The following is a 25,730-nucleotide window of genomic DNA, read 5'->3' on the forward strand; positions in this document are numbered from 1 at the left end:
GAATGATAATTAGAGTCTAAAATGTACAGTACCATGTATTTGAAATTTATAAAGAGGGAAGTTTTTAGGTATTCTTTCCACAAACAGAAAAAGTAATTATGAATAACAGTATCTGTGTTGACTAACTTTATTGTATAATTTTATTATGAATACATACACCAACACATCACAGCTACACCTTAAATGTGTACTATTTTTATTTTCCTTGCTCCTCAATGAAGTTAAAAAAATTAAGAATAAGAAAAAATAAGAAAATTACAAAAGTTAAATACATATTAAACTGAAAAATGAATCTTTATTTTCAATCAAGTTTCCTTAAAAAAATGATGAAGAATATATTTAAGCTTCCCAAAACAAGACAGCTTTTAAAGTAAATATTACTAAAAAAGAATTGGAGAACTGTATATAATAACAGGTTGACAAAAAAACTAATAATTGAAAGAAATAAAAATGTAAATCCATAAATATATTGAGTAGTTATCTCTTTAAGTCACTTAAGTATTTGTTAAGAACCAATTCACTGTCTTGTAGTAAATTTTGGAAATAACCAAAGTGATTGAAATGTCACGCCTGTCATTCAGGCCCTTCTGTGCTCACAGTAAAGTGGGAGGAAAATATAATAAAGTAATTAATAGAATTATGTCAGAGAAGTTCTGAAAGCACAGCACGGAAAATGACTAGCTTTATTTAGTGATTAAAGAAGGAAACTTCCTTGTTCTGAAGATTTTATGAATATGTCCTTCACAAAAATGTTAGACTTCATTTGCAACATTGGTATGTATATGGATGACTTTTATATCAAAATATTAATTATAATTTAATAAAATAGTGACCTACTTTTTTTTTAGAAAGATAGAAGAACCTTATACAATATAAGTTAAAATTTCTCATTTTTTTTAAAAAAGATTTTTGTTTATTTATTTATTTATTTATTTACTTACTTACTTACTTACTTACTTATGCATAGAAGAGCTGGGGTACAGGACAGAGTTGCGGGGGGTGAGAGGATTCACCAGAGACAGAGTGGGGAACAGAACAGGCAGACTGACTGAAATACACTGTTGAGGGGAGCAGCGGGCGAGACAGGAGAGGTCTGCCACACCATGTGGTTTGTTCCCTGGCTGGCCAGGAGTGGAACCCAAGATGCAGAGGCTGCTGATTGCTTCACAGTGCGGTTTTCAACCCCTTGCACCAACAGGGAGGCCCTCTCATAGTTTTTTTATTCTAACATACATTTCAATAACTTACCAATGTCTTCGAGATTGGACATTATGAAAATTTTATGCCACAAGTTCTGTTTTAAAATCCATATATTCACAATATTTAATTTTTCTTTGTGTTCTCTCTAGTCAATTTTGTGAACATGCATATATGCTCAGACACATACACAAGTGTACACTACAGAATTTCAGAAAAAATATCTTAGGTATGCTGAAATTGAATAAGTATTTGGGAATATATTTATGTAATTATTATGGCTTTATGTCATAAAATAAGAGTTTCTAAGTTTAAATTAATTATAAAGTTAAATATTGAATGAAAGAAATAACTTTTTTAGAAGTCCACAGTATGCTGGAATTGATTCAGATCCTATCATGCAAAGAATAAGTCCTCTGTATTCACTCCATTACATATGTTCCAGTTTATTCATATCTATTACTAATATTATAAAAAGGAAAAAATAAAATCCAAAGAAATAAGTGGCAATAATAAATGGATAGAGAATTCTTAAAACAGGAGATGAAAGGAATTTAGGCATTAGCTGAACAAAGAAAAGTCCATTGTAGAATGAACTAAGAGATTACTATAGTTCCTAAATTTTTGTTTGTAAATATATATACATATATGTGTGTATATACATATATATATATTGTTTCTCTTTTTCATAACTACATCCAACACATAGACAGACACACACATACACACACATGCACATGCGCACACATACACAACTTTAATGGATAAAGTTGACTACCAATTGTTTTTCTTGATTTCCTTAATATCATGATTGCTAAAGGTTGCTTCTTGTTCCGACTATATGTACACATTTAAAATGATAGGAAAAGAAAGTTTGATAAGTAAAAGCCATAATGTTACTCATCATGTTGCATAGATGTCTATATATGATTGGGGGAATATGAGATTTGCTATGCATGTGCCATGAAAAAAATAGTGATCACTAGCCATAACTTCTCTCCTCAACCCTAGACCACTCAATTTGGTGGGTAAATTTCAATTTTCATTTAACAATATAAGTCCTCATGCTTCACATTTCAAACCTAGAATTTGAGTGCCTTCTATTCCAAGCCTATCCTCCTGCCTAATTGTCCTATTTTGCTAAGGAGCTACACCACTACTCTTATTGCCTGGGGCAGAACCTAGTCATCTTTCCTGTACTTGGTTCTTTCTAGCTCATTGGACATTGATCCCATCAGTAAATCTTATTTGTTCAAAATCCAGATAAACAAATTCAGAATTTGAATCCCACCATAATCCCCGCTCTTGCTTCCTCAGAGCCTGAGCACGGTCATAGCAGGGTCTCCCTGTTTCAACTATTGCTCTTCTGCAGTCTAGTATATACTTAATCACTAAGAACTATTTCATTTTATATTTTAATGTGTTGAAATAACATTGCACTATAACATATAAATTTCAGGTATGCATCATTAAAATTCAACATGTGTATAGACCACTAAAAATCACCACTAAAAATCCATTTTATTCTTCATCATACGATTAATTGCTTTTACTCAATTTTGTCACCCTGGATTCAGAGCAAAAATCCCCAGTTGTATAATGGTATATTCTGCCCAGGTTCCTACATCTCAATTAAACTTTTTCTAGTATTTTTCGAATCTAGCCACTGTGCTCTACTTAGCTATTCCTTCAGAAACACACCAGGCTTTCTCCTTCCTCTGGGTGTCTGCATATGCTTTTTCTTCTGCCTGCAATGTTTTCTTCACATAGTCAAACCACTTACTTCTCACTTTCCTGGCTCAAATCTCACCCTATAAATAAGCCTCCTCAAATCACTGGTAGAGCCAGCCTACATAATATTGCTTTTTAGTTTCCCCACACCCTGCTTTCTCTTTTTCTGTTTCATTTATTACCATCTGTACTATTACATATTTATTTTCTTCCTTCCTATAAAATTTCAGGTCCTGGAGAGAAGAAATATTCATGTTTTATTATGTTATTCTCAGTAACTGGGATTGCATCTGGCACATGGTAAATATTCAAAATATACCTGTTGAGTGAGTAAACATTTAATTGTTTGTAATTTTTTTCTTCACTTGTTGCAAAAATTGTTACTGTCTACAAAAGAAAATATAACATTTATATGATAGATGATTATTTAAAAGATAGAAAATTTGTTAAAATAAATAAGGCAAAATATAATTCATAGCAATATAGAAAATAAGTATATTGGTTGAGGAAAACATATTTCATGGGATTATAATGAAGGAAAATACAACCTAATGTATGGAAAATAGATAAAACAAAACATGAAAGTTATACTGCTATTGAAGTAAAGAGATTAGCTCATGTTTAAGTACATAAATATGCTCATATATACAAGCATAAATACAGATACACATATACACATAGTATATACACACAGACTTAACTGCTGGAATTTGGGCATATCTATTTTTATCTAGTTGTCCATCTCAACCTGGATGTAGGTCTTAGAGTTGTGTTAAATCTACCACTTAGCATTTCCTAATCCCCTATCTCTTCTCTCCCATAATTCTTTTCTACAGGAATGAAATATTTCCTGAGAACACTGACCACTCTGTCATTCAACCATAAAATGAGCTACCATCTTTAAGTTCAACTTTAAGGTCTGTTACAGCAGGTAGAGATGAATAATTTCATTTCTTTATAATGTTGATGAGGAAAGTAGTTCCCAGTCAAGTACCACAGTCTGTAGGGGTTGACATGTTCTATTCATATCTCCCTGGGTTTGCTCTGGATACCCTTATTTCTTCCTTAATCCCAAAGATATTGAAGGTTTATTGGTATGTCTACATTGTCCCAGCCTGAGTAAGGGTATGTGTGACATGTCCTATGATAGAAGAGAGCCTCCTGTTCAGCACTGGATCCCACCCTATGCTCTGGGCTTCCAGGAGAGCCTCCAGTCACCATGATCCTGAACTGGAATAAGCGAGTTGAAAAATGAATGAATGCATGCAAAATGTTTGTTTAATAGTGTCTAGTGTTTAAGGGCTTGATTTAGAAATTTAGAGATGTTTTAGTGACCAGAAATATGCCCTAGGAATTTGACATAATATATCAATTAGACTATGATATAATTGATTTCTTATGTCTTTTGCTTGAAGTTACAGTTTCTAAGAAACTGTGGAGAATGTGAAAATAGGATTTACTATACATGGGTGTGGAGATCAAGGAGTGGGAGTAAGGGTGACCTCATTGGCCATCAGTCTTTTTACCCATTTGGTGAATCTGCTGTTTTCCATTCTTGAAACGTCAGTCTGACCAGTCTATAAGCTCAAGCCATAAAGCCAGAGTACTTCCAAGAGGGAATAGAGTAAATATTAAGCCTTAGCTACCTCCCAGCTTTTTCATACTCTTCCAATAGACTAACAGGCAAGAAAGAGTCATCTTTCTGGCAAGGATAATTGATCCTGAATAACCGATCAGGATTAATTATGAGGGGGTAGAATTGCTATTACAAGACTAACAACAGAAAAATATGTTTTCACTGTACTAATCCACTTGAGTTTCTCTCTTGTACTCCTTTGTTTGGCTTTGATGATAAACACAGATACACAGAAGCCATCCCAGGGGGATGTGGGTGAGAAGGGGGAATTATGTGGAGCAAAGCCTCAGAAACCTCACAGAAAAAAGGCCTGGGTTACTTTACCAGATGGAACTCCTCGACCATGAAGAGAGTTCACTAAGTTTAGAGGAATCGAATATGATAATTATCTCTTACAGTTTCAATCTATAACAGTTTGTCTCTCTCTTTCTAACTTTTCCAAGAGTAATGAGGAACAACAATCAACAAAGAACTATTCTCAGATGGAATGTACATATAAGCGAAAGTGGTACATCTTAGTGGTTCATGTGATGAAGTTACGGATTCTGTGTCATTCAAATTCTACTCCCTTCAGGGTGAAGTACTTACACCCTACTTGCAGAAGGGTGTTGGTTGGTGGGTTGGTGACACCTGACAGTTAAGTCCCTCATTGGAAATTGCTTATGGGGGTGGAGGGAACTATCTTTTTAGCGGTTGATGTCTTGGCATGAAGATATGACTCTCTCACCTGACTAATTTCATGACAGTGCCAGAGCTCCACGTGAGATAAACCAAGGCTTCTTTGTACCTGCCTTGGATTCAACTTCTCTTCCTCTTCAGAGTTGCTTCGCCATTCCCTAAACAGATTGTTACTATAGATTTCCTTAATAAACATCCTGTACCTAAATATCCAAGTTTCTGGGGCCTCCCTGGTGGCGCAAGGGGTTAAGATGCAACCTATGAAGTAATCCACAGCTGCTGCAGCACAAGTTGGAACCCTGCCAGGGAGCTACCCACATGGCGCAGCAGACCTCTCCTATCTCACCCGCTACTCCCCTCAGTAGTGTATTTCGGTAAGTCTGCCTATTTTGTTCCCCTCTCTGTCTCTGGTGACTCCTCTTACTCCCCACATCTCTGGCCTGTACCCCAGCTCTTGTATGAATAAATAAATAAATCTTTTAAAAAATCCAAGTCTCAGAATATGTTTTTCATGGAAACATATGAAAATAATATCCTGTGGATATTTACACTTTATTGAATTGCCCAAATAGAAGGAAAAAAATTCTCACAATTAGGGACATTAGATCATTAAAAGTAGGATTTCAGCAATAAAATAAGGAAATGATAAACATTATTAAAAATTTTTATGTGCCAGCATGTTTTGGAAAATATTTCATGCTTTAAACCATAGAGTTATAATAGTTATCTCATAAGATAGGCACTGTTATTTTATTACAAGGAAATAGACATCTAGAAATGTTAATAACTTTCCCAAGGTCAAATAAATAATGCATGGCAGAGGGCCTCCCCTGGTGGCACAGGCGGTTGAGTGCCACGCTGTGAAGCTGTCCGCAGTCTCTGCAGTGCCAGTTCGATCCCAGTCAGGCAGTGAGGATCCCACATGCCGCGGCAGACCTCTCCTGTCTCGACCACTACTCCCTTTCAGCAGTGTATTTTGTCAGTCTGCCTGTTCTGTTTCCCACTCTGTCTCTGGTGAATTCTCTCACCCTCTTGTGCATCTGGCCTGTAGCCCGGTTCTTGTATAAATAAATAAATAAATAAATAAATAAATAAATAAATAAATAAATAAATAAATAAATCTTAAAATAATAATAATAATAATAATAATGCATGGCAGAACTGGGTTTCTAGTGACATAGTCAGTATCCAGACTTTGTAGGAAAGAGTTATCCTTGATGTTAGATTAGAAAATCTCTGTGAAGGAAAAAAAAATGCATAGAACTCAATTTTAGAGTAAGAAAAAAAAAACAAAAAACAGCAGGAGACAAAAGGGCAATCAGGAATGATGTAATTGTTTTAATACATCCGGAGTATCTGAAATGTCTTATGGGACAGTGAACACTAAACAAAAAGCTGCAAAAAATGTGAAAATACACATAGATTTGTATATGATTTCAAATTAATATACATCAAACATTTCAAATTAATATGTGATTTTTTTTTTCTGAGCTGTATCAAGGTCCACACTGAGAATTGATGGTCTAGAATAACACCTTGGCAGAAAGTGGATGTTTAAATAATGCCTTTGATAGAATGAATGTGCACCTGAGTTGCAACTTCCCATAAGTTTGTCCTGGAATGGCATTAAGTGTCATCCTGGGAAATAATAAATTAGACAAGTCCCTGTGTTCAGACGGCCACATTCATCAAAATTCTTCAGGCTGAGCACTCTTAAGAGAATTGACTACCCTCTGTTGTAATGACCTGAATCTTAGGGATGAGAAACCAGCTGTAGGAAAGAATAAGTGATATAAAATTTCAACACAAATATGCAGGAAGGAATGTCACTCAAACAAAAGCTTTTGAACTCCTAGTAGTAAAACTAGTTAAGATTCTGGCCTACAGTATGTAATCCTCAAAGACATCAAAAGGATTATTTCAATATCAATAACATTTTATTAGCCATCTAGTATATGTATGTTATTGTATGAGACACCTTGATATTAAAGTTTGAGACATATACATGCAGTAATGCCAATAAGCACACAAAATTCTAACATAGAAGATCTATTACATATATTTATATGCGCATGCACTTAGGTGTGTTTACAAAAACGTAACTTAAAATTTTAACAAAATGTTATTTAAGATTAGAGGCTAAAAATGATCAATATTCTAAAAATAGAATCTACATGAAATAGTCATTTAAAAATAATGACTTTTTGTTGTGCCATTTTCCGTTCCCAATGTAATCTCTCTACTAATATAAAATATCAAAATTTTAATGTCTTATATATCCTGGGAAAGGTGCTTTACTACTTCAACCTTTTCAATATTCTGTATTTTGATTGCCCTGCTCTTCCACTTCACTTACAGTTTACAGCCTCAGTGAACTGTGGGGAAGAAATTAGATTGCAGAAAAAAAAAAAAATTACAAAATGCTAAAGATTACAGGTGTCATTTCTAAGTATTAAATTGCCTTATCCATAATGTTTAGGACTATTAATGATTTGCTTGGTTATATTTTGGGACAGATTTTGAACTAGACATAATCTATATAATTGGAAGTGGTGAAACCTATGTGGTGTATGTGTGTGTAATAAAATAGTACTTTATAGAATAGAAACTATTTTCTATTTGGTTGTCAGGCTATGCAATCTTCTCAATGCAAATATCCAAACTCAAATGTGCAGAGGAACTGGGGCAATTGCTATGTGGAAGAAACTCTAAATCTAAACTTAATCTAGCCATGGTCAGGGGAAAGCAGTTGGCCTATAAGGACTCAATAGCAGCTGCATTTGGCTAAATGAAAAAGAGATAGTGAATGTGGGTGGCAAATACTACTCTTTAAAATACAAGGCAATTTCATGGAAATGTAGCATTGATGTTGATTACTGAGAAAGGGCTGTTATAATTAGATCAGAAAACCAGAAAAACAGGGGCTTGATTTAAAATGCTTTATCCTAGGCTGAAAAGAAGACAAGATAGGAAATTGGAAAGCGATTGTTAGGAAAAGTTACTCTCCAAGACTAGCTAGCTCTCCACTTATTTTCAGACTCGCAGGAAACAATTGTATTGAACAAAGAAATCCTACAGGTTCTGTTTGCTCATAAATGCATTCCCTTGCACTCTATATTCTGCCTTCTCTCCTTCCTTTCTCTCTGTGCATTTGCAGATGTATATATCTATCTTCATTAAAACTCAATCAAGGAGAACATTTGTATTTCTAGCTGAGAAGCAGTTTTCATGGCTTGGTAAGCAAACTGCTTTCTTCTGTGCATATTATTGTAATGTAACTCAGGGAATGGCATTAGATAAGACATTTCTTTCCATGTTTTGTTTAACCCAAGAGATTTTAAGGAATAGGTGAAATACAATGGATATGTATGAGGATTTAAAGATTGAATAATTACCGTGCCTGTGGAAACTTCAATAACTCATACATTGGAGGACAGTGCTTTCTGGTATCCATATGCATTCCAAGCATGTTATTTTTTTATTCCCAGGGAAAAAAAATGACACATTTTCTCAAAAAAAAAAAAGGCACTCTCTTTGAATTATTTATTGGGAAAAGAAATTGCATTACAATTCCTTTGCTAATCCACAAAACCCTCCAACAACAATAACACAAATTTTCATCTGTCGGCAAAAATATATATGGGAAGAAGAATATTTATTAAAGCAAGAAATCATTCACTGAGAATTCATTTCTGGGTTGTGCCCAAGATTGCAGAGACAAAAAAAGTGTTAGTATCTTTTTTGTCAATAAATATATGTCCATTGCTTCATTATAGACTCTATAAAAAAAATTCATAGTCTCTTGATAATGAGTTAAATTGTCAAATGAGAAATCAAATATATAATTTTTATTTTCTAGAAATGACTAGATTTTAGTTCTAGGTCTTTTAATAATACAAAAATACAATAAAATAGCATAGTTCTAGGTCTTTTAATAATACAAAAATACAATAAAATAGCATTCATAATTGTAACTTTTATAAATTTCATCAACCTTTTTAAGAATTTATCACAAACTTTGAAATAATTTATAAACTAATACATCTCAAGCTCTAAACGTAGAATTTCCATAAAATGCATTCATATAAATGTTGAATAATATATTTTCATTAAATGTATTCATATTAAATATATATTGTTATATGTAGATGGACTATGAAACAGTGAATCTTTCCATGTATAAACTGCCATTAAAATCATTACTGTTGGATCTTTAAAGATACATGGGGCAAGTTCTGAAACTCAGGGGTGTATGTTCTTTAAAAATTTATTAAATAGCTTGTTTTTGTTTGCTATCATAGCAAAGACATCAGAACCTCTATTCTTGACACTAAGCAAATTCATCTCAATGCTATTCCCTTGTCTTCACTCAAATATTTTTTTGAGTATATCTCCTGTAGTGGAACGAAAGTTGTATGTTATCCCACAGTGTAAGAGAATCATGACCTGCTCCCAAGTGCTCTATACTTAAGAAGTCAAGGCCCCTGTTTTTATTTATTTAAGACATATTTATTTATTTATACAAGAACTGAGGTATAGGCTAGAGGCGCAGGAGGGTGAGAGGATTCACTAGAGACAGAGTAGGGAGCAGAACAGGCAGACGGACTGAAGACAATGCTGAGGGAGCAGTAGGTGAGACAGGAGAGGTCTGCCGTGCCATGTGGATATCTCCCTGGCTGGCCAGGAATCAAACCCATGTTGCAGAGGCTGCGGACAGCTTCAAAGTGCTGTATTCAACCTGCTGCACCACCAGGGAGGCCCCAAGGCCCTTCTTTGCAGGGGACGAAAGAGAGTGACATAAAACAGTTGTACCCCTTCTATTTTTCTGCTTCTTTGGATCTTTAGCTGCTAAATACTAAATATTTTGGCTATCTGTGCACTCTCAAGTGCGGTCATTCCCCATGGGGCGGTGACAGTTACAGTTGTAAGATAGAACTTCCCACAAGGTGTGACTGTTTCCAGAAGAAATCAAGATTCCCTGTACCTTAGGAATACAGCAAGCATTGACTCTGCCAAGGCCTTAGTCATCCTAAATGTCACTCTTATGGCTCTGTCAAATCAGAAATTAGAATGAAAGGGAGTTTAGACAAATATAAAAGTTAAGATCTCAGAGCATAGAGCTGAGGGGAGGCAAGTGTAGTGAAATCAAGGGCAGGAGTTGTAGTGAGGGGGGATGAAAACTAGGAACCAGGCTAGAAACAGAAAATGATTCTGGCATGGAAATTTATTTTCTTCCCTTTAGTAAAAAAAAAAAAAAATCTCCTGTTCACAAAGTTATTTTGTTTCCACTACCCTAGGCAAAGTGTCTTGAAAGGAAGACACTGTCTCTGAGATTCTGGAACAGGGATAGAGGACTGAAGACTAATTTCAGAACCCTGTGAGTGATGTTACTTAACTATCTCTTGACCTTGAGTGACAGAAGCACAATTTTACAGTAGACTTCATTTTCTATTGAACCTGATTGATGGAAAGGCATGTTTTTTTTTTTTTCCTCTGACAACTCCACTTTATATTGCAGTGAAGAGTCTCTGCAAAACTACAGAAAAATAAGCATATCTTAGATGTAGAAGGGCAGTTTCTGAAATGATGATAGCTGCAGCAATGTTGAAGTCTCAAGTAGAAGTTGTCCACTTATCCATGCATATGGTCTTGGAAATGGGAAGCAAGATGTACTTTGTCTAACTGGCTCAGGTGAAAGATCAATTTAATAAATGGGCTTCTTTTTACCTTAGTGGTCATGTACCCCCAATTAGGGTACAATTAAGTAAGCAATTGGCCCAGAGGGATCTCGTCAAATGCGATAGCTTCACTGTTCCCAAAGTAAGGATTTGAATTATATTAATCATTTGTGTCTCTTAAATCTATAAATATCAAATTATATTGTATTCAATAAGGGATTCTATAAATATATTAGTTTAAAATGGATGAAAAATGAAAGACACACTGGAGGTCTAAAAAAGAGCATCAGTCACTATTATTTCAACTTAGAAACACTCACACAACTTTCACAATTAAGGACTTTAGATCAATTAATTGCATTTATTTCTCATGTCACAAATGTGCATTCAAAATTTAGATAAGATTTTATGAAGAAGAAATCCATTTACTTACCTTTTACAACTATAGAAACATGCAAGTGCAATAAACTTACAGTTCAATGAGGGTAGAAAACTGGTTACAGACTGTCTTATATACTATCATGGGTCTTCAATATGTATTTGTTGAAAAGTAGCAACTGCTACTTTGTCATTTGTTTCAATTATGTATTGCCACAATCATGTTGCATAACAAACAATCTTGCAACCTCAGTGGCACGGAGCCACAAGTTTATTTAGCTCACAAATCTAAAATATTTATTTTGGCATGGAGGCTCTGTTGTCAGAATATTGGTAGAATTTGCATTGATCTATGATGGTTTTGGTTAAGAAAAATGAAACTCATGGCTCTGGACGTATTTCTCATACTTCACCTGAACTAGTGTCAACATATCTGTCTGATGATACAGATTGCAGGGACAGTGCTTTACCTGCAAGTGCTTTCCCTACTCAAGTGCTTTCCCTTGTCACTCTTGTGTCATGTCTGCTAACATTTCAAAGTGAGAAACTTGGCGGACCCCAGAGTCAGAGAAGGTGCAGAAGACTTCCCAGGGCAGAGTGTATTTGAGGTTATGGGCTATGGGGTGTAGACATAGAAAAGAACAAAGATTTAGAACTAGCTATGCATGGGCCTCCCTGGTGGTGCAAGGGGTTAAGCACAGCACCGTGAAGGTGTCCACAGCCTCTGCAGCAAGAGTTCCATCCCAGGCCATCCAGGGAGCTACCCACATGGCGCTGCAGACCTCTCCTGTCTCGCCCACTGCTCCCCTCAGCAATGTATTTCAGTCAGTCTATCTGTTTTGTTCCCCACTCTGTCTCGGGTGAATCCTCTCACCCCCTGCACCTCTGGCTTGTACCCCAGTTCTTGTATGCATAAATAAATAAATCTTAAAAAAAAGAACCAGCAATGCAATGCACATTTGAGGGTTAGAAAGTTATCCATTTTTCTTGAGTTATTCATTCATAATTATTTGTTTCATGTTTAAAAATTTGTTTAACATATTTTTATTGAGGCAACATTGATTTACATTATTTTACACTGATATACAATACTGTATAAGTTTTAGGTGTATAGGTCATGCACACTTCTTCATATATATGTTTGTTGCCAAACCACACCCACCACCAGAGTACCCATCATCCTCCACCATAGACCATTGGGCACACCCTCTCTTTCATTTGTTCCTGAACCCCATCCTCCCACTCTTAGAACCTCAATTCTGCAGTCCTATTCCCATTGCCATGGTTTGTCTGGGTTCAATTTTGTCTGGTCCTTTGTTTTGTTACTTTATAGTCCACATAATTACTCATTTTAAATAACTATGCCCAATATTTTTCAGCCTGTGTTCTTCAGATAAACACCAGTCATTTATTTTGGAGAAAACATTTTTTGTTTTCTTTTTAAAGTTACAGTTTAGTTCTTGGAAGTAGTGAATTATTTGGGGGGGAAATGTCCATATTTTCCCATTCATCACAAATTGAATCCAATGCTACACACTGCAGCAGCTTCTAATGGATCTTGATGATTCCATTGTTTCTTTTCTACATTCTGTACAAAGCACCAAAAATTATCTTTTTAAAACAAAAATCAATTTTGTCATTGTCTCCCAATATTCCTGTATCTTTACCCATTTATTGCAATTGTCAACCACTGTCATCATGAACAGTGCCTCCCCCAGGACCCTGGAGTAGTTGCTTTTTGCTTCTCCAGCTCCAACTTCTAAGACTTCCTTATTCCATCCCCTGCTAGCCTCTAACTGTTATAGGGCAGGAAAAAGGGAACCCCAGAGCCCCCAAACCTGCCCACTCTAAATAATTTCTGCCATCTACCACATCAAGACAAAACATATAAGAGCTTTAGTAGAAAGAGACTTTAATACAATTTGTGTGAACAAAGAAAAGGGAAAGAATATAGTTTCCAAATCAAGCAGATGAAGTCACCCATCCCCTCGTGGGTAAATGTCCAGCCAAACAGGGTTGGCCCAAAGCAGGGTCTCCGAGGCCTGAAAACCCGACACAAGTCTAAGGCACCTTCCGGTGGGGACCCATAGGGAAGGGGCAGAAGGGCCCCATTATGTCTGGGACAAAAGAGCAAAATCAAGATCAATGTTGCCATTGCTAACCTCCCTACGGGTCTCTCACCCATACCTGTTTCAACCAGTCCAAGGCCAAGAAGCAAGAGCAACTTCTTCACATGTCTCTCTGCTCCATGTGCCTCCTCCAGGTCTCCTCCTTGCTCTCCATCCTGTTTCCTTCCTTCTCCAGTTTCCTCTCCAGCTTCTTCTCCTCTCTGCTCAGCTCCACCCTTCCTTGGGTGTGGCAGAGAACTTGTAACCACCACCTTTCCTGGGGACCACCCTGTTACATAACCGATTTATTTCTACAATCATATCAACAGATTTGATACATACTACATTAACATTCTGGATTTCTCAATGTTTTCTTTCAATTTAATGGAATGCACTTCCCCAGACATTGATAAGAAAAATGATTTACATTAACTACTATATTAAGAGAGGTCTCTGTCATTTCATCTCATTAACTTAAATAATTATGAAAAATTAAGATAAGTATGTTAATTATAACACATTTGAATTATATGGACAAATCTCAGAACTTTCTTCTGTTTTGTTTATTTACTGACTGACATCTCAATTTAGCTTTACAGCATAACCAAAATCACTATACAGAAAAGCTTCAATATCCACAGACTGATGAAAGTTCAATAAGTTGTCAATGATCAATGGTATGAAGATTTGAGATAATTATATAGATGAATGGAATTAATATTATAACTACTATATATTCTAAAACAATGGATATTTACACCAAAATATAAATGATTTTGGAAAGTCATTTTGCAAACTTTGTTTTTTTTTTGTTCTAATATTCTAATGTTCAAGAGATTCAATTCAAAAGAATTGCTACATAGAGTTTATTCCTTAGTGATGACTAAAAACTTAAAGTTATCCAATGAATGAATATTCTTTTTCATCTCTGAAATCCAACTTATACTCTATATAGCCCTTGATACCCTATTTGTGGTAAAAACTGAATTGCAACCCACAATTTCATGAAAAGCATAATTTGTAAGTGATGAACTTGGATATTTAATGGACAAAAATTTTGAGCAATTGTTAACGATAGCACTTGCTCTTGCTGCTTACAGTGAAATAAGAGGAGCAACCAGCTAAACCAAGGAGGAAACACAAAAGAGGATCAGTACTTAGTATTTTTGGAAATTCTCAGTATATTCATATTGCAAAATACAGTAAAAATAGAAGCTTGGCTTTTAAAAAAGTATCCTATGGAGAGAATGCTGAGGGTGTGACTGAACAACCTTGGCATTGCCTCAGAAGGAATAATAGATCCCAGTAGTCAGTAACACAGAAAGCTCCTTGACATGATTAGGAATGTGACTCATAGATTTCCTCAGATATCTCAAAAGATGCCAAAGCAAAAAAGACCTGTGCAGGAGACTCATTGAATGGAGCAAATTTCTGTGACATAACATGAGGGAGCCACATGTTTTTGAAAACTTTGCACATTGGATTTGCCAGCTTAGATTGAAAGGGACAAAGAAATGGCAAAAGAAATGAAAGCAGGGGCCTCCCTGGTGGCACGAGTGTTTAAGCATCAGCACTATGAAGCAATCCACAGTTACTGCAGCACATGTTCAATCCCCAGCCAGGGAGGTGACTCACATGGAGCGGCAGACCTCTCCTGTCTTGCCCTCTGTTCCCCTCAGCAGTGTATTTCGGTCAATTCACCTGTTCTACTCCCCACTCTGTCTCCGATGAATCCTCTCACCCCCCCACCTCTGGACTGTACCCCAGTTCTTGTATCCATAAATAAATAAATCTTTAAAAAAAGAAATGAAAGCATCTAGATTTCCAAAATTCTATAAAACAGAAATTCTGATTGTACTACTTCACTGCAAACACATGTTAGTCCTCACACAAAAAGAAGAATGACAGTATGGACAAAACCACAGGTGAAGAGAGTAGAATTTTCAGCCTCAGAGGACTTGAAACACGAGCCAAGTTGATAAATCATCTAGTATGATTTCCCAATACTATTTAAAATATGTAATTGATCACAGTTAAATTCTAAACATATAATACTAGGATTGTTTATATGTTGATGTGATGTTTCTGCAAATACATCTGTGCATATGGTACATATTTTAGGTATAGTCATTTATACGCAATTGTGTATGCATGTGCTATACAGATATTAATAGTAATGCATGTCATTGTATTGGGCAGGTCACCTACCTAGCTAACTCTAGGGTAATGATGTTTTTCTGGCCTTTTGGAGTCTGAGTCCCTGGGAGAGGGCCATCTTCCTTCTGTGTGTGTCTCTGCAGCCACTGCTCAATGATATTAGCCTGGAGCACTATTTGGTATCTCTGGGTCTTATGTTTTGGAAACATTTTGGGATGAGTAGGATTTCTCTGACAAATTCAGTATATGGAGGGACGGAAAGTAAATGTAGGGCCTCCCCTAGTGGCGCAGGTGGTTGAGCGCAGAGCTGTGAAGCTGTTAGCAGCCTCTGCAGCGTGGGTTCCATGATCCCCTCTGGCTGGCGAGGGTCCCACATGGCGCGGCAGACCTTTCCTGTTGCGCCGCTGCTCCCCTCAGCAGTGTATTTCATCAGTCTGACTTCTGTTCCCTGCTCTGTCTCTGGTGAATCCTCTCACCCTCCCCCGCATCTGGCCTGTACCCTGGTTCTTGTATAAATAAATAAATAAATCTTTTAAAAAAATAAGAAAGAAAAAAAAAGTAAATGTATACTCATTATGCACAAGCTTCTGTGAAAAACATTATAGAATTTGTTCTTGAGCAAATATTCAGATCTCCAGAGATTCTAGGAAATCAAGCAAGAAACTGTGGGTGTTTTACAGGATGTCATTTTCACAGTGACAAAGACAAGGTTAGTCTTAAGCTAGCAGCTGTGACTATGAATGTTGTCATAAACTCATCTGTACCCACAGACCTATGGGGATCTGGGAAAGTAGGTTAATAAAAAGCAGATAGATAATATGTGTCTCATTCATCTTAAGAGTGCCAGCTTCAGAGACTTAGAATTTGGCTGATACTGGAGATGAATATTTCTGGCTATAAATCATTTGTTTAAAATGTATATAACTAAGGAATAAATGTTTTATTCCTTCAAAAATTTTTAAAAAATACATATAGTTAATGGGAAAAATTTTTGGATGAAAAATCAACATGACTATGTCCTTCCCCAGTAATATCCTGGTATATTTCATATATAACATCATGCAGAAGATTATTTATAAATGTTCTCTTCTATTGTCTCCTGTCTCTCAGTGATAATCATCAAGTCGGTTCATAGTGACTTAGAGTTGAATATGGCAATTAAATATTTTGATTTGGGTAGATGAATATATTATCTGATATATTTTTACATTGAAAAACTTAATAAAATATGTCATTGACTATTTTTTATTTTTATTTTTTTAAAGATTTATTTCTATATGCATACAAGAACTGGAGTACAGGTCAGAGGTGTGGGGGGAAAGAGGATTCAGAAGACACAAAGTGGGGAACAGAACTGCAGATTAACTGAAATACACTGCTGAGGGGAGCAGTGAGTGAGACAGAAGAGGTCTGCTGTGCCATGTGGGTAGTTCCCTGACCAGAGATCAAACTCATGCTTCAGAGGCTGCGGACAGCTTCATAGTGCTGTGCTTAACCCTTTGTGCCACCAGAGAGGTCCTGATTGACTATTTAATATATTTAATGCCAGTCAAAAACACTTTGACTTGTATTTTTCTATGTAAATACATATCACTTATTTTATTTGAAATACATACTAAAATAAGGTTGTATTAAAATAATTTCTAGTATTTCAGGTGTACCTTTGATCTCAGTTTGACTTTTAAAGCACACTAAGCTACCTGTATTAATAACAGAATGTTGGGAAATGACTTAATTGAATGTAGAGAAGAAAGCAATGTCAATAAGTTCTGAAAAGCTAGGTTTGTTACAAGTAATCTATAACGCAGTAATCCCAGGAGATAATCAAGAGCTAACTAAAAGTAGAAAATACATTGGGTCTTGGCAAAGTCCTTGAAGAAAAATCTTTAAGGTGGAAAAAACAAGCAAACAATTAAATGGGAGGCCAAACAAACACCTGATTTTAAAATGCACTCAATTAAATTGATTAAGGAAAATATATTTAATTTCAATTGAATTTTTAAAAAGAAACAAAAAAGTGGTTAATAATATTTGTCTACCATATTATTTTTTTCAAAATTTTACTATATTACCCTATTAAAATCCCTCAGCAATAGCCCTGTCTAAAGAAGTCCCCTTAAATAACAATACAAAACATGTTAACAGAACTTAGAAAAAAAGTACTAAAATGTAAAGAAAGGTGGCTAAGGAATATTCACTATAATACTGTTTTTATTATATATCATACCATTGTTTAAATCTATTACATTATTACTAAATTATATATTTAAATGCAGAGGGTTTATAGTATACACATCAAACATTAAGGACTTTTCATGCAAGAAAAGAATATGGTGTGTATTGGATACTCAAAAATTAATTTCTATGAAGTAACAAATAAGGAAAAGATAAAACATATAGTGGATGGTTACTTGCATGAGTCACAAACAGTTTTAGGGATTCTAGTTGTACAATAGAATTAAATAATTCTAGGAAGTAAACAAAATGCCATCATTGCCTATATAGTGGAGGAAGGGAGCAAAAGAAAAAGTTTATGACAAGAATTTCCTAATATCGTACAACTTCTGACAGATTTTTGACTGCTATAATTCATTTTATCTATTTTTATATTTAAAAAACAGTTTAAAATTTAAAGAGAAACTATTTCATTCTTTTTATTGCCCTTGGCTTTCCAGTAGCATTTTTCAAAAGTTCATAATTATCTACTACAAGTTTATAGAAAAAATAAGCCTTTCATCTGTCTTCTTTTTGCCCCTTTTACAAATGTGCATGGTATCAGCTAATGACTTAGGTCTTCTTGGGGATTTGATTTATCACTGCTCATGATGATTCTTCTTTTAAAATAAAAAAAAAATCACATTTTCAACAATTGTATTCATTCCGTACTTTTTTTCAAATCACTGTAAAATTGAGTGATATAATCTGTCAAAGTAGAACTTTTTTGGGACATAAGTAAAACTAACTTCTGTGCAAAAAATTTTCTATATTCAATTGTTTTATATACAAAACATTTCCTTCTTAAGGTTCTCAAATGCATGTTCAATAACAAACACTGAAACTGAAACAAACAGAAACTGAAACCAGCTGACACTGTCTCCAAATGCCTCAAACTCAAACAGGTTCCAGCCTGCTGAAAACGGTTCTGACTGGCTCAAAGTGATTGCAACCAGCTCCAACAGGCTGAAACTGGCTCCAACCAGCTCCAACCAGTTCTGACGAGCTTAAACCAGTTCTAACCAGCTCGAACAGGATGAAACCAGCTCCAACTGGTTCCAACCAGTTAAAAAAAGGTTCTGACCAGGTCAAACCAGTTCTAACCATCTCCAACTTGTAATATTCTCCTATTCCAGGATCCAAGATAATTAAGATATATGCAGGTATCATTATTATTAGCCAACCAGTAAACTCACATTAAAACTGTAGAGGTATCTGAGATTTACATTAAACACACGAAGTAATTTCTAACAGTTTGTCTAAATTATAATATGTGTGAACTTACAATTATTTCCTTATTCTCACAACTTTCCTAAGGGACAGTATGGCATTGGACTGAAATGTCCAAATACTGTTAATACAAAGCACCCAGAAAATCCTGCATGAAAATGATCAAACCTCCAAAAATAAACTTACTGTGCAATACATTTCCATTACACATTCTTATTAAAAATATGGAATACTAATCAAATAAGTGATATTAGAGCAAAGGAAAAGCTAGTCAAATTGAATGGAATAACTCTGTTAGTTAAAAATTAAAAGGCCATTTGTTATATGGCACATATGAAGAGGAAGGCAGGTGGTTTAATTATGAATCTGAACTTCTTGAGCTTGACATTTATCTCCTTGGTGCATAATTTTTTAAAGCAGTAACCCATGCAATATAATACAAGAATGCTAAACTACATAAACTCACATACACACAAGACACCAACTAAGAGCCCAATTCAATTATGGATAAATTACCAAAAGAGCTTTACCATAGAGAAAACCTATTATCTTTACACTAAATATGCAAATAATGCAATACACTCACTGAAATAGGTAAGAATAAAAGCTCTTCTGCCAAATGTCTGTCACAAAATGTCATGCATTTCCATATTCTTAGCAAACTACCTTGATTTCATTATCAAAAGTAATGCTATTCAAAATTATAGGTATTAATCACCATGACACAAAGAGTAAAATAAGACTGAGGTCTCACATATAACCTTGATTGTTTCTACACAAAATTCTTCTTAACCTGAAAGTCTTTCAGAAATGATATTTAAAATAGATATCTCTGATGAAATAAAGTGGATAGTGTAATAGGAGTATTGTGTGTTAATATTCATGCAGGAGAATATGTGATTTACTAAATGTGAATTATCATGTCCCCTCTATAATATCTATGCATATCTTCCTATCAGAGAAATTAATATACAGTAAAAATCACTAAAGATTATATAATATGCCTCCCTTATTAATTAAAAAGTGCATGTATTGATTTTCTTTTTTTTTAAGATTCAGGCATGCTTTATCTTTAAAAACACCCCAGATCAAATTAATAGCTTAAGCAAAAAACTTAAGTAGTCTATTTAAATTTTAGTGATAACCTAATGTCTTCGTGTGTGTGTGTGTGTGTGTGTGAGAGAGAGAGAGAAAGAGAATAATCTCACTTCACAAGAACACCATACATTTTAACTCATAGTTCTTACCTACCTTGAAAATTTTCTCCATTTAGGCTTATACCAAAGTTTCACAAATTAAAATCTACATTAAATACTTGTAATATACTTTTATCTATGGAAATATTTTTAATATCACAGAAACAAGCAAAAATGATACCACATTTTTGTCACCATTAACAAGAACTATCTGACCTCTGTATACTGATAATTCTTCATCTGTTCTTCTTTTATCACTTTACATCAGTTCTCACTTTATGAACATTTATTCTATTCCAGGTCATGTGCTTAGGCAATTTCAAAAAAAAAAAAAAAATCAAGAAGATTAAACTCTGATATACTTTGATTAAAGAATTACTAGCTTTGAGATTAAGACAGACACCTATAGAAATAGCAATCAGGTTTATTTACGAAATGCCTACAAAGGTGCTAAAGAAAAAGAATTTTATCTGACAGGGGCTCACAGAAGCCTTGAAAGAAATATTATATAAATGTAACAGGGTGGTCTCCAGGTACAGGGGAGGGTCCAGGTTCCCAGACACACCCAAAGGAGGGTGGAGCTGAGCAGGCAGGAGAAGAAGCTGAAGAGGAGATTGGAGAGGGAAAGAAGCAGGATGGAGAGCCAGAAGGAGACCTGGAGGAGGCACATGGAGCAGAGAGACATGTGAAGAAGCTGTGCTTGCTTCTTGGTGCTGGACTAGGCGAAAGAGATGTGGGTGAGAAGGTTAACAATGGCAGCTTTGATCTTGGTTTGATTTTGCTCTTTTCCTCCCAGACTTGTTTGGCTGTTTCTCACTTTTTTCTATGGTTCTATATTTTCTGTCTTTTCTGTATTTGCACATTAATTGTATTAAAGTTCCTTTCCATTAGAGGCCTTATATGTTTTGTCTTGATGTGGCAGATGGCAGAAATTATTTAGAGCAGGCAGGTTTGGCGGTTTTGGGGTTCACCTCTCCCTGACCTATAATATAACCTTTATGAAAGAATTAACAAGTAGGAGAAGCATATTGGTAGATAAATAAAGTTGCAGAACCACAGAATGTATGCTGGGAAGAATAGCAAATACTGTATCTCTAGAGTGTAGGGCAATTTGTTTGTAATGTGGTGATAGTGCCTAGAAAGATGGCAACAGAGGAGACTGAAGTCATAAGCAGGGGCAAAAATAAGATGAATCTTATTCCTTGTAATAGGGAGATATGGCATTATTATTAGGACCAATGAGAGCACCTGTAGTAATTGTCATAGAAGAAAGACATGAAATCATCTAGAAAAATTAATTCTGGAAGCAATATTGGTAAAGAACAAGACAAAAATGTATATATGATTAGAGCAAAGAATGAGAATGTTATTAGTTGCCTTCATCTCTTTAAAAAAGTTCATCCAACCTGGAGTTAGAAGACATTATACTTAGTGAAGTAAGTCAGGTGGAGAAAGACAAGCATAATGGGATTTCTCTCATTATGTTATATAGAGCAAAGAAACAACTGGATGAATGCAATAAAAGAAAAATAATCTTTTAGGTGATAAGACTAATTAGTGGTTACCAGAAAAGAAGGGAGATAGGGGTCAGAAAATCCAGCAAAATGTATCAATTGAAGGGTAAAAGATATGATTGAACTTTGGTGAACTTACTGTAGTATAGGCACATCACATGTTGATTTAATATTGCACACCTGAAACTTATATAACATTATAACGCAATGTTATCTCAATTAAAACAAAACAAATGCAACCCTTAACAGGACAAAATGGAAATAAATGTGACGTCAACAGATGTTTCATCTCTAAAGCTGATAGATAAGTTTTCAATTACTTGATAGAGATTAAAATGAGATAGGGCCAAAGTTTCCTCTCAAGATTTCTTGTTTCAAACATTGATTAGACAATGGTGCAACAAAACTCACAAGGGAACTAGAAGTGAGGTTGCCACATAAATTGACAAAAGAATGAGAATGTTGTCAGTTTCCAGCATAGTGAGTTTTAAACAACTGCTCAAAATTTTTGGAAGTAACACTCATTTACAATGTTGTTTGTGTTTTAGTGACACAGGATCTCCCCCTTCAGGTGTTGCTATACATCACACTCACTTCCAAAACACCCAGAGTCCTCTACCACAGTCCACTGCATTCTCTCCCCAATTTTTTCCTGCCCCCCTCCATTCCCTCTTCGCCTCTGATAGCTTCAGTTCTACAGGTTAAGCACTTCACTTTTCAAGCTCACTGAGATGAGGAGCCAATAGAAAAGGTGGAGCCTGGGGCCTCCATGGTGGTGCAAGTGGTTAAGTTGCAGCACTATGAAGCTATCCTCAGCCACTGCAGCACGAGTTATATTTCACATTTATATTTAATTCAAATTTTTATCACAAAATTCACTTTTTGGTGAAAACATTTTAATATATAAAGCCTATAAAACTCAAAAATAATTGAGATACATGTATAGGTGTTAAAAAAAACACAACTGTAACAGTACACAAATACAGAAATAAAAATTTCACAAGGCAAAACCTTTAGACATATACGGATTTTAGGTTTATTTTTAGAAATTCAGAACACATATTGTTAGTGGGAAAAACTGTTTACTATTTACATTTTGTTCACTTGGCAATGTTTGTAATTTTTGACAAAGGTTATCACTAATTTAGCAGTTATTTAACCATAAAGGACCTTTATTGTTTTACTGTAGTTAATGAATGTTGTGATGGAGTAGTAGCTATGGATTATTGCACATGGAGTTTGTTAAATGTCACATATATAATTCTGGCATATTTGCTTACAAATAAATATTCTCATATTCCATAAAATACAAGTGACATCTAAAGCATATTTATATGACAGAATTTTCCAAAACTTGCCGCTTAGATTTATAATTTAAAATCAAAAGAAAACAAAAATGGCAGCCTCAGTGAGTACTGGGAAATGTTTTTGGTTTTTTTTTTTACATGAGGTATTGTTTTAAATGAATTTCTGAGACTATGTTATGAGTTAAAAGGAAACATTTGTGTTGTCTCTATTTATTTAATTTATTTTAAGAATGCAAATACTGTGGATAAGAGACAGATATTCTTTCGACTTCCGCATGATGCTGCTACCTATAAATCTTCATTTAAATAAGAAGCCATAGAAAAATAATGGAGTGGATATTGGATGTTGGAAAACAGAAATGGAAAATAAGGGCCATACTTTTCTTTAACTAAAATTGAGTTTTTATTTTAAGGGCAAAAAGCTGTTTTGGATTAAAAATTCAATTTCAGTTTTTTTATTGAGTGAAATATAAATACTAAAGTAATAACATGTATGACTATAAAAGGAAATATTTAGAGCATATTATGGGGTTTCCTTGTGAATTATCTACTTTGGTTCTTTATATGAAGCAACCATTGAATGTGAAGAAATACTAAAATAGATAGATTAATCTAAATTTGCAGAAGGGCAAATATAATAGTGTGTATTATTAATTATCTCTTATTTTAAACTGAGATGCTGACATAGATGTTTAAAAGTTCAGAGTTAGTAATTTTGCTAGAGTATAGTCACAATTTAATTTTCATTAATTTTATAAACACTACTCTTCCTACATACTCTTACTGTAAAAAAAGAAATAGAAATGTTTTGTGACTATTTTGTCTAATTTTAAATCATTGGTCATATATTTTTAACATGTTCTGAAAATGTGTTCCTTTGCAAAACAAATTAGTCTTTTTGTAATACTCAATTATGGAAAAAAACGGGTTGATAATAAAACACTCTCTTTTTATTATTTTTCAATTTTCTTATTGTGGTAAAATGCATGAACATAAAATTTACCGTCTTAACAATTTCTAAGTGTATAAATCAGTGCTATAAAGCTTGTTCATGTTGTTGTGCAATCATCACCCTATCCATCTCCAGAACTCTTTTTATATTGCCAACTGAATGAAACTCTATCCACTTTAAACAATAAATTCCATGACTTCCACTTCCCCCCAGACCCTGAAAACCTCTATTCAACTTTATGTTTCCATAATTTTGACTATTCTAAGTAGTTCACATAAATGGGTTCATAAAGTATTTGTCTTCTTTGACAATGTTTGTTTGTTTGTTTTTAAGATAACATCCTAAGGTTCACCTGTGTCTTTCCATAATTCAGATTGTCCCTACTTTTTTAAGCAAGAAATATTCAATCATATACATCCGTACTTGTTTCTGTTTTAATCAAAATTTTTTTATTTACTTTTCACTTACAAAACTATAGAATTTCAGAAGTACAGCTTGGCATCTGGATATGCACATATACATCACTCATCTACCGCAAAATCCAGTGCCACTATACTATCAAATTTACTGCATCTAATGCCCTCCCCTATGTTAACCACCATATTTTTCACAGTCGAAGAGTTGTATTTGTTTTGTTTTTCCAATTTGTTTCTTTGGTTATTTATATTTTAAAAATGAGTAAAAACATCTGGCAATACTCTTTTACTTTTAGACTTCACTTAGCAAAGTCACCTCAAGTTCCATCCATATTGTTGCAAAAGCACAATATATCTTTTTAATAGCTGTTTAATATTCCATTAAATACATTGTTTCTGACCTTGGCATAAAAATATTCATTCTTTCACCATTGAATATGATGTTTGCTGTGCCTTTTTCATGTGACATTTATTATGCTGATTTTTTTTGTATACCTGTGATGAGTGTTCTTTTATTATAAAACAATGTGAAATTTTATCAAAAGAAAATTATCACAAATTTAATGACTTAAAAAACACATTAAAATAGCTCAGTTTCTATGGGAACCATGGTTTAGCTGCATATTTACTCAATGCCTTCAGCATGCAAAAATGTAGGTACTGATTTGGGTGTAAAATGTTCTATGAAACTTGGAGATTTCTGGTTATTTAAGGAATTAATTTCCTTCTTATTAAAGGAGAGGTGTCCCTGCTTTTGTTTTATTGCTAGTTGTTTTCTGGAGAGCTGTTAGTTTTTAAAGACTTCTATCCTTTCCTTGTCTTGTGTCCTCTTCTCATAAACAAATCCAAATATGGCATCTTGCTTCTTTCTAGAACAGTTGTGTGATATCTGCCACTGCTCACTATCTCTTTTAGTGATTGCCCAGCAGAGGTAACCTCTACTTTATTTAACTCAGCCAACTAATTATGGACTTAATTATATGTACAAATTCTTTTTACCATCTAGTGTTTGATATCTCATCATATTAATAAGTCTCACCCATATTTAAAGGGAGATAATTACATTCAAGGCATGTACACCAAGATATAGAAATCCCAGAACTAATCTAAGAAATCTCCCTGACAGAATGAGAAGGAAAATTGTATGCCTGTGATAGACTGTGTTAATTAAATACACACATAAAGAAAACCAAAAGAACACAACTATTCCTTGAAAAACAATTTGTCATTGAAAATTGTTAGGGCTTCAATTTTTTTGTGTGTGATAAACTATAGACAGAAAAAATTGAGCCTTTATTCTACCTTCCTTGTACTAAGTAATTTCAAGATAATTGCCAA

The sequence above is a fragment of the Talpa occidentalis genome, unplaced genomic scaffold (assembly GCF_014898055.3).
Source record: "Talpa occidentalis isolate TD23 unplaced genomic scaffold, MPIMG_talOcc4v2.1 talOcc4.4, whole genome shotgun sequence".
Classification (NCBI taxonomy): Eukaryota; Metazoa; Chordata; class Mammalia; order Eulipotyphla; family Talpidae; genus Talpa; species Talpa occidentalis.